General features: G+C 36.9%; 1 long non-coding RNA gene across 3 annotated transcripts in view; it reads right to left on the bottom strand.

The window, feature by feature from the left end:
- Positions 1-306: 306 nt before the first annotated feature.
- Positions 307-9,461, bottom strand: part of LOC143269534 (uncharacterized) — a 40,283-nt gene continuing 31,128 nt past the window's right edge. The window contains exons 5-7 of one of the 3 annotated variants that reach the window (XR_013045996.1): positions 3,060-3,555; positions 1,102-1,143; positions 307-519 (exon numbers count right to left, since the gene is read on the bottom strand). This is a non-coding gene — a long non-coding RNA (uncharacterized LOC143269534). Of the gene's footprint in view, positions 520-1,101; positions 1,144-1,694; positions 3,556-9,461 lie in introns of those variants that run through there. The other 2 variants (XR_013045997.1, XR_013045998.1) reach the window with 2 other exon arrangements.

Below are 9,461 nucleotides of genomic sequence, written 5' to 3'. Positions count from 1 at the left end.
TCACTATAAGAAGTACCTAATACAGTCAACCTATAAAGACAAAAGATTTGCTTGATTTCACAGTTTTGGAGTTTGTAGTCCACGTTCAATTGGTCATGCTGCTTTGAATTTACAGTTAGGCAGAAAAACATTTTGTGGGACGATGGTAGAAGTAAGTACTTGCAATTCTTGATTGAGTTAATTGGGATTTCTATTGTTGTGAAGAGACACCATGACCATGGCAACTCTTATAGAGGAAAACATTCAATTGGGATAGCTCACTTACAGTTTCAGAAGTCCAGGCCATTATTGTCATGGTGGTGTGTGGGCAGACATGGTGCTGACTACATATTGATCAGAAGGCAACAGGAAGTGGACTTCCTGTCACACTGAGGGAAGCTTGAGCAAAAGAGACCTCAAAGCCCACCTCTACATTGACACGCTTCTTCCAACAAGGCCACACCTACTTCAACACGGCCAATACCTCCTAATAGTGCCACTCTGTTTGGGGCCTATTTTCTTTTAAACCACCACATATAGCTAGAGAGAGGAAGAAACAGAGTCTTCAACCATCTTCTAGGATATGTCCTGGTGTCCCAACCAACTTAGACAAAGCCATACTTACTGATTTCTTCCCACCCAAGCAGTGTCACAAAATGGGCACTCTACCCTTAAAGTGGATTTTGTGAAACAAGAAATACTACACTGACGATGTAAAATGCTCTGTTGACACCGCCTGCTGAGTAGTATATTTTTCTTTATGACCTTTAACCTGATGACAGGATCAGTTGCATTTCTTGTTTTCCTAATCATAAACTCATCCCAGAGTAAATTCAGTAGCCCATGCTATATCCATTCTTTGATATGATACAAAATTTTCTTGGCTGATATTTTTACAAATGCATTAGAGCTTTGGTAATTCTATCATATGTTTATTCAAGTAAACATGCTTGAGTGCACATATATATGTTTCTTACCTAGTTTAGTCTCAGTTTTATGCTAGCTACATGAAATGAGCTTCCTCCCCCCACCCCCCCAAAATCGAACCTTCCAGGTCTAGAATGTTTAGATTAAATGGAAAGGTATTTTTTCCTGGATGTTTGATAGTAAAATTCATCATACCTTCTCTCTGTCTCTACCATATTGTAATCAGTAGAGAAATACCTGAAAAAAAAAAAAACACTGTACAAAAAGCAAGGCAGCACAAATAGGAAAACATCTGCATCCACTTTATTGGAATTCAAAATAATGAGTGGTCTTAGTCTCCTTGTCTAGGAAGATCTTAGTACTTTGGTGTCCTGTGTTTTGTCTTGTTTTGTTTTCTCTGACTGACAGAGAATTTGTGTTGAATTTTAGAATACTCCCAACTGAGAAGTACCTAGAACCTGCACCCAGATTCTAGTAAGGCCGATGTATGAGTAGGGCACTGGATATTCTTGCCGAAAGTGGGAAGACTCACTGAAGATGCCGTGTTGGAAAGAAAGATTGTGGTTGGATTCCCAGGCACCTAACAGTGTCCAGCTCCTCTCATTTACCTCACCATTTCAATCCACAAGTGTGTCCCTGACACCTAATGTCAGGAGTTCTCACAGATACCCTAGAAGCTCCTGCCAGTTTTTGAACTGTGTGAACTTCACAGTTCCTGGAGCCCTAAATCATCTCCGTGCCCCTGAGCTGGACCTGATTTACCCAGGACTTAAGGCAAAGAAATGATGTTTAGCTTAGTCCACTTGGCTTATTTCATTCCTCAAGATGAATTTCTAAGTCTGTGTGTCAAAAGCAGCAATAATGATTTATACAAGTCAAGTCACAGGAAGGCATATTGCTATCTTATGGGTCTATTTACAAAGGGAATTACAGAAGATACCTGCTTACTAGGAAAAAAATCACCAAAGTTGAGACAGTGAAAGTGCCGTTAAGTCATTTTTCCATCCCCTAGAACCTGGCAGCGAATTGTTCCCTGAGGTGCACTTCCTCGCTTCTCTTGCAGCCAGGTTTTAAACATCTTAAGCTAAAGCACTGCCTTGCCCTCCCCCAAGCAGTGACTATACTACCTCATAAATCTCTGTGGTCTGGGTCCCTTGTGATGCTTATTTCTCTGTCCCTGGAAGGCCATGTAGTTTTGTCATGTGTTAAAGAAAAGAAAGCAGGCATTAGACCCGTTCACGAGTCACACACTGTGTCTGTTAGTATCCGTGGCTTAGTTTCTTTAATTTGGAAACATTAAATCTTAAGGTTGCCTCATTACCATCAGTGTTGCCCACCCTTATTGTCCTAGTGGAGGCAGGTAGCTCTGTTCTGTGACGCCTACCTTCTACCTGGATAGGATCAGTGTTTTGTATATAGCATTGAAGCCATGGCTTACAAGGTAGGCATGAATCATCCCTTGCTCTAACCATCCTCCCTACTTAGTTTACCCTAATACTGAGAATACATTAGATATCAATTTCTAAAGAAACTCGTAATTTAGAAAAAAAATTTCTAGGAGCTTTTACACATAAAAATCTTGTTACTCACTAAAACCTATATCTGGGTTAATTAATGTATCCATCCAGTTACTTAGATAAGCTTTAATGAAACAAAATACAAAACAAAATCTCTAATTAATTTGATTTGAACTCAATAATTCCCCATCCAAGCTCATTTGTTAAAGCTCTAGCCTACAATGTGACAACATTTGGATACTGTTCATTTAAATGGGTAGGTAAGATTAAATGAGTTTGGGGTTGGTGATTTAGCTCAGTGGTAGAGTGCTTGCCTAGCAAGCACAAGGCCCTGGGTTCGGTCCTCAGCTCTGGAAAAAAAATGGGTTCACAAGGACAAGGTACTAATCCAAATGGATAAGGTCCTCAAAAAAACAGAAAAATGTAGACTAAACCAAGGTCCTCTGAAAGAATGGCCAACAGTTTTAATTGTTAAACCATCTTTCCAACCACCATGCCATACAATCAGAGGAAAAATGTTACCTAAGTTCAGACTTTTCTGTTTCAACATTAAGAACTTTCTTCTTCCCATTGTATATGTCTTATCATCATATGATAATTGAATAGAATATCATATAATTCTCACAAGCAATATACCTGCCAATGTGGTGTCATCTCATTCAAAGGTGCTCATTCTCAGACATCTTTTCCAATTATTTCACCTTTGTTATATGATATTTTCATTTCTTATGACAGGAACCAATTGCCTTGGAAAATTCTGAGATATACTTGATGTTTTCTGACATTGTCGACCCCAGGATATTGCTTAGACTTATACAAGTTGTCTAAGATGTTAAATCTGGATATATCATATTAGAACTAAAAAAAATGTAGAATGTATGTATTAAATATTGTGACATAGCAGGAAAAGTTCTCAAGTCAAAAAGTGCTATTAATTAGTAGAACCATCCTGGTTATAAATAAGTGAATCCAAGATTTATAATAATCCAAAGAACCTTCCTTGTTCTGCTTTTTCTCTTATAAATTTCAATTCCGCTCCCTTTTGATTGCTTCAACTGAAGAATCTCTCCATCAGACATGCTTCTGAGCATGAAACATGACTCCTCCTTTACTCTTTCAGGCATATCCTCACCTGCAAAATAAAATACAATTCCCTCAATAATGCACTGCTTTCACATCCTGACCTGAAACTAATTTTTTTAGGACTGGTGCTCCAAAGCTCGGCCTTGTATACCCTACTTTACTCTAACAAAGCTTCTTAAATTTCCTGACCCCTATGGTGTGTCTTCTGGCTTCGTGTTGTCATTTATTGAAGCTGTTTCTCCTGCTGAAAAGCCCTTCTATGCTAAGACCATGGCATTCCTACTCAGGGCCTAACCAAATGCCATCTCTCTGAATTCTTTGTTGTTGTTTTTTTTTAAATTTATACTAGAATTTATTTAAGATTCTAAGAGTATTATAATGTACTTAGTGAATCAGAGTTAACTGGGCTTCATAATAAGACACTGTCTCAAGCAAGAAAAAAAAATGAAATTTTATTAAGCTTTTTTTTTTTTTTTTGAGATGGATCCTGCTATGGAGGCCACTAGGTAGACTAACATGGACTGCAACTCATAGATATCAACCTACCTCTGCCTCACAAGTAGTGGAAGTAATTGCATGTGCTATTATGATTGGAAATATTTATTTTTGAAAATTGTGGTTTGACACCAGTGGCAGACAGCTGAAATGACTTTAGGAGGTATTATATTTTGTCAGTTCTCAAATGTGGCTTTTCTTTTATGTTATTTAGTTTCATTCTTTTTTTCCAGTACGTGTGTGTCTGTGTGTGTGTGTGTGTGTTGACAATGCAGCACTGGTTCCTCACATCACAGTGATAGTATTTTTTTTTGTATAGTTTATAGAAGTGGAGTGAATGGAGTGTGCTCCCAACAGTCAGAATGGTACACAAAGACCTTTTCTTAGTTTACTAAGCAGTGTGCTGTCGGACATTTACTTACGTTTTCCATCCATCTCACCTCGTATACAACCCCTTCTCTTAAGTGCTGTCTTCTTTTTATAAGCCCTACATTGGCTTCCGTTTTCTGAAGATTAAAACCTCATTATATACCATGCATCTGACCAATATTGACTATTAAACCTGAGATTATTTAGGAAATTCTCAAATACCTTAAAAAATGAAACCTAGAAATATTAAAAAGAAATAGTTTGAGCAATTTTTCATTTAAATGTATTTCCTTTCCAGTATCTTATGGAAAGGTAAGTTTTCAGATATCTTAGAGAGAAAAAAATTAAGAGTTAATCTTAATAGAGATATTTTAGAAAGTAAAAGCAACATTTCCCATTTGTAAGGATGAAATCAAATACCTTCTTAACTTATCTGAAGGCTATATTTTGACTATCGAAATATAAGACTTTAATGATATAGAAAATAACAATTGTTTTAATTAAAATACAGTTATATCATTTCCCACCTTCCCTTTCTCTTCCAAACTCCTCCCATGACATGTTCTTATTCCTCCTCAAATTCACGGTCTCTTTTCCTTTGATTGCTGTTATACACACACACACACACACACACACACACACACACACACACACACACACACACACTGCTGAGTTCTTTTAGTGTTCATGTATGTGTATGATATCAGGTCTGACAAATTCTTATTGGGTTAGTCCATTATTTGTACAATAGGTAGCTTAGGAGCATAGCCCACCTTAAATAATTAATAATTGAGAGAGAGGGTTGGGAAGAGTTGTGGATATTTTCTTCTAGGATGGATAACCTTTGACTGTTTATGCCACAAATCCAGTGAGTTGACAATGACCTGAAACTTTTCAATATATTACTGTAATTTTTGCAGTCATAAGATTTGACTATATTTGAGGTTCCCCTACATTTTAACTTTTTGAGATTTGGGTTGAGAAATTTTTAAAAGTATGTGCCTCGCTGAAATGTAAAGTTGGTCTCTTCAAAGCTGAAAAGTGGCTTGGTATCTTAGGAGGGTACTGGAAGCTGTGTATGTGTAGTGAGGCCTCTTAGTCCTGACTCTCAATATAGGCTGACTTACCTGAAAACATGCTGTAGAAGAACCTAAAACTGTCACCTCATTGTGTGTGCATCAAACTTTTGAGAAATGTGTTCTCTGTTCAAAAGACACGTGAGCAGCTACCCAGAAGTCTCACACCAAAAGGGGAGCCTCTCTGCTCCACAGGTGCCTGACCAACTTGTACTTTCTGTTTTCATGTGTCAAAGATGTTGTACAGAATCTCATACTTGAAAAAGCTGTAAATGAAAAAATTCTGACCTGTGGACAAAAAAAAAAAATCACATGAAGATATTTGAAACTCTGAAATGCTTGAGAAAAGTCTTATGTGAGTAATATCCCCTTTCACATTTAAGGTCATCCTTTGTCTGTCCTAACAGAATAAGTCTTTCAAAAGATAACTAAAATTAATTAAGAGATTCTAATGTATGACAACCTGGAGACTTTCATGAGGGAAACAATATACTCAGAAGCTCCCTAGGAATATTTTAGAACAGAAATTCTCTTGTCTTTGTTTAACCAGTATTCTACAAATACAGATCAAGTACTTTCTGTAAAGCAACTACACACAGAGCTTGGGAAATTCTAACTGACACTCCCCCAGACCCCCCAAGAATACTTTAATTAGGTTGTCAGCCTGTGAATGTGTGCAATAGCAAAATTAAAAAAAATTGCAGAATGTTTCTGCATGCATAGTACTTTCCGTGCTAGAGGGGGCTTCATAAGGAAGAGGGGTTTGCATTCTTAATGCAATCTTTTCCATATAAAGACCACACTCACTTCTTATGCATTCTTAAACTATGCCAAATACTAAAAGCAAAGAGAGTGAAAAAAATTCAACATCAGAGAAAAGAGAGAAAGAAAAATAGAGTATGAAGTTGAAGAAATTCGATATAAATTAGATACCAACCAGAAAGTTTAAAAAAAAAAAAAAAACCACCACCTGTCACATGTATCCAGCTAGTCTCACTGAAGTTTCAGTAGCCGGCATTTCATCTGTCATACGAAAACATTTTCAATACCGTCTACCAACACAGCACTAAATTCTGGACTACCATTAATGTCAACCCATTTATAATTTTGGCTTGCAGCACTACAAAAAGGCAGATGACAGCCTACTATTTCACACCTGCTGTTGAAATGAATAAAAATGACTGAAATCTTTAAAACCAAAAGAAAGTGGAAGGAAAAAATAAAGCCAGGAGCACTGCACAGTAAAGCCAATGTAAACTCCCTGCTTGCCTTGAGTTCCGAGGCCCAGACTTCAGATGCGATGTCTTAAATAGATCTTGTAATAAGGATGGAAGAGCCCACAAGTAGAAACTAACCGGCTTGGGAAGACTTTGTTCTGTTTTTGATTGCTATGGTTTATGCAACTCCTTTGAATTTTGTAGCTTATTCCTGTCAACAATACTGTCCTGAGCCCAAATAAATAGGATAAATAACGTTCTCAACATTCTATCCTAAGCATTGCCTTAGAAAATATTGTGCATATTTGTATATATGTGCTTATTTGTCTATTTATTTATTTTGTGGCTATTTTGCATTGTTATGTCTGAAAAGTATATGCAGCACAATAAGGGGGCATCAAGTGTTGGACTATGGTGTAATTACTAATTTTGCTGTTTTAATTCATCCAACTTCAAGAACAATGAGAAATAGCTCTGATAATTAGTTGCTGTGGTTATGAATCTTTCAGTTTGTTTGTCCTGCCAAGTATAGTGATAATGATGTCTGAGTCATACATCTTTAAAGGGGAGAAAGAAAAACCCTTCATTTACTACAACATCAGGATACTGTTTGCCTTCCTCATTTTCTTGTGGAGCACATCTTACTTTTACTATAACACCAGGATATGATTTGCCTTTTCCTTGTCTTGTGATTTCCACTGATTACATTGAATAAATAGAATGTGAACATGCTGGAATCTAAGCAAATAATAGTTTCTGTTTTGATATTATCAAATAATTTCAGGAAAATCTCAAATTATTCATGAATAATAATTTAGTGGCTTTCTCTGTTTCAATTCTTTCATATTGTCTTCATAAAACATAAATCCTGATCTTCTAGAGTGATGCCGAATAGAAGTTTACACCCAACTTAGGTGAAAACAAAACTAAGAACACATAGCCCATGTGCATTCTATCCTAAAGGAAGTCAAGAGTCACACATGTTCCTGTAGGGTCCATTTCTGTTACTCTTCTTCAGTTTAGCTAAAGAATAGATGAAGGGTCCAGACAGAGTGTGCCTGTAAACTATTAATTGTGGAAGAAAATGGTGATATTTTCCTTTTCACCACAATGGAAAGACAGAACTCAGTGTAAGATCTTTAGTTGAGATCAGCAGGCATTGCAGCAAACCACATCACCTTCTTCAGTTACACACCTGTTGTGGGCGGTTCTAGCTGTTCGGACTGAATTTCTGCCCAAGAGAGAGGGGCCACAGAAAGATACCCAATCTGTCATTAAACTAACAAAAGAGTATAAAATGATTTTCCCCCTAGGGTAACAATGGTCCAAAAATAAACAGGCTTGAAGCAGCATGTATGTATCCCATACCAAACATATCTATGATTTCACAGAAGCCCTCAACACAAGGCCATGAACCGCATTACCAAGTATTTGAACTTGAGAGGATGGAGAGAGAAGCTAAGCCACAGAGTTTAATCTCACCTCTCAGTTGTTCACATGTTCCACTCTGAGCTGTCACTGAGATGCCAATGACACAGAGGCTCTATACAGAACACCCAGCTAAGAAAGAAACACTTCAGCTTAAATAGCAGTTTCTGAAGTATCAGTGTCTGATATGAAAGAGAAGAGGCAGAAGACAGCCATGTTCCTAATGAAATGAACTGTGTTCCTCTTGCCAAAAGGAGACATGCTAACTAAGAACTATCCCAGTGTCTTTAGGAGATACGAAATTTGACACAACAAGAGTTGAAAATCATGATTAGAAAAAAAATGATTAAAAATAGTTCAAATTTGATAACCAACTCAGTTTAAAATCTAATTAGGTTGTCTATAGTTACAGTGTCTTGAAGCATGAGATCACACAATTGTAAAATGCATTTCTAAAAATTTCAATCAATTAAAATATGTCCCTAAGAACAGTGCTACGTGAGAAATGCCTGCAAAGTAGCAATTTATATTTATTGTTTTTGCATATGACCACCAACAAAGTTCTCTTCTGTATCTTGCCAGTTTCAACAATTTTTTTTTTCATGTCAATGAGGGTACAATGAATGTTTGTACCTGCAAATGACCAACACACTACATCAGACTATGTGCTGTCAACATTCTCTAATTAAAAAGAATTGTCTCTGAAACACTCATCCTTGGCATAGCTAGGAAAGCTTGTCAACAAAACATGATTTGTAGAATATAGGGAGGGGGAGAGCAAGTGGGTTATCATCCATCTTTACTTGGGAAGCATCTAGAGGCAGTTTGTACCATTTGTCCAGTGGATAAGCAGTCAGATGCCCTGACTTTCCTGAATTATCTACCTAGGTTGAGAAGCCTCTTCCTAAAAAAATACATAGATTGCCTTCCAAGCTCCTGTCACACCGAATCTTGATATGTGGAAGCATGAAATTATAGAGAATGACAGAAGGGACCTTCAATTTTACTTAGTGTAAACTTTGTAATTTATTGGTGAATAAATTCAGTCACAGATAAGTTGAATGACTTGTCCAAGGTCTAGCAGATCATAACTCAGCTTGCCTTTTTGCAGTCTAGTCATTTTCTACAAAGATTTCATTTCCTCAAAAGCATTTGTTAACATAACGCAGGCACATTCCTACATCTGAGTCCAAGGAACTAAGGTAAAAATGGGGGCAAAAAAAAACCCCTCTTGAATAGAGTAAGGATAGCTACCAAGTCAATTTACCTCTCCTTCTGGGAAAAAAAAACAGAGGGGAAAACATACAAAATCATTTGATGGGCTAATAGTAACAAAATTCTTTCTAATCACCTATATTTGTTTCGTTGAA

The sequence above is a fragment of the Peromyscus maniculatus genome, chromosome 19 (assembly GCF_049852395.1).
Source record: "Peromyscus maniculatus bairdii isolate BWxNUB_F1_BW_parent chromosome 19, HU_Pman_BW_mat_3.1, whole genome shotgun sequence".
Lineage (NCBI taxonomy): Eukaryota > Metazoa > Chordata > Mammalia > Rodentia > Cricetidae > Peromyscus > Peromyscus maniculatus.
This window is presented reverse-complemented; position numbering and strand designations above follow the sequence as displayed.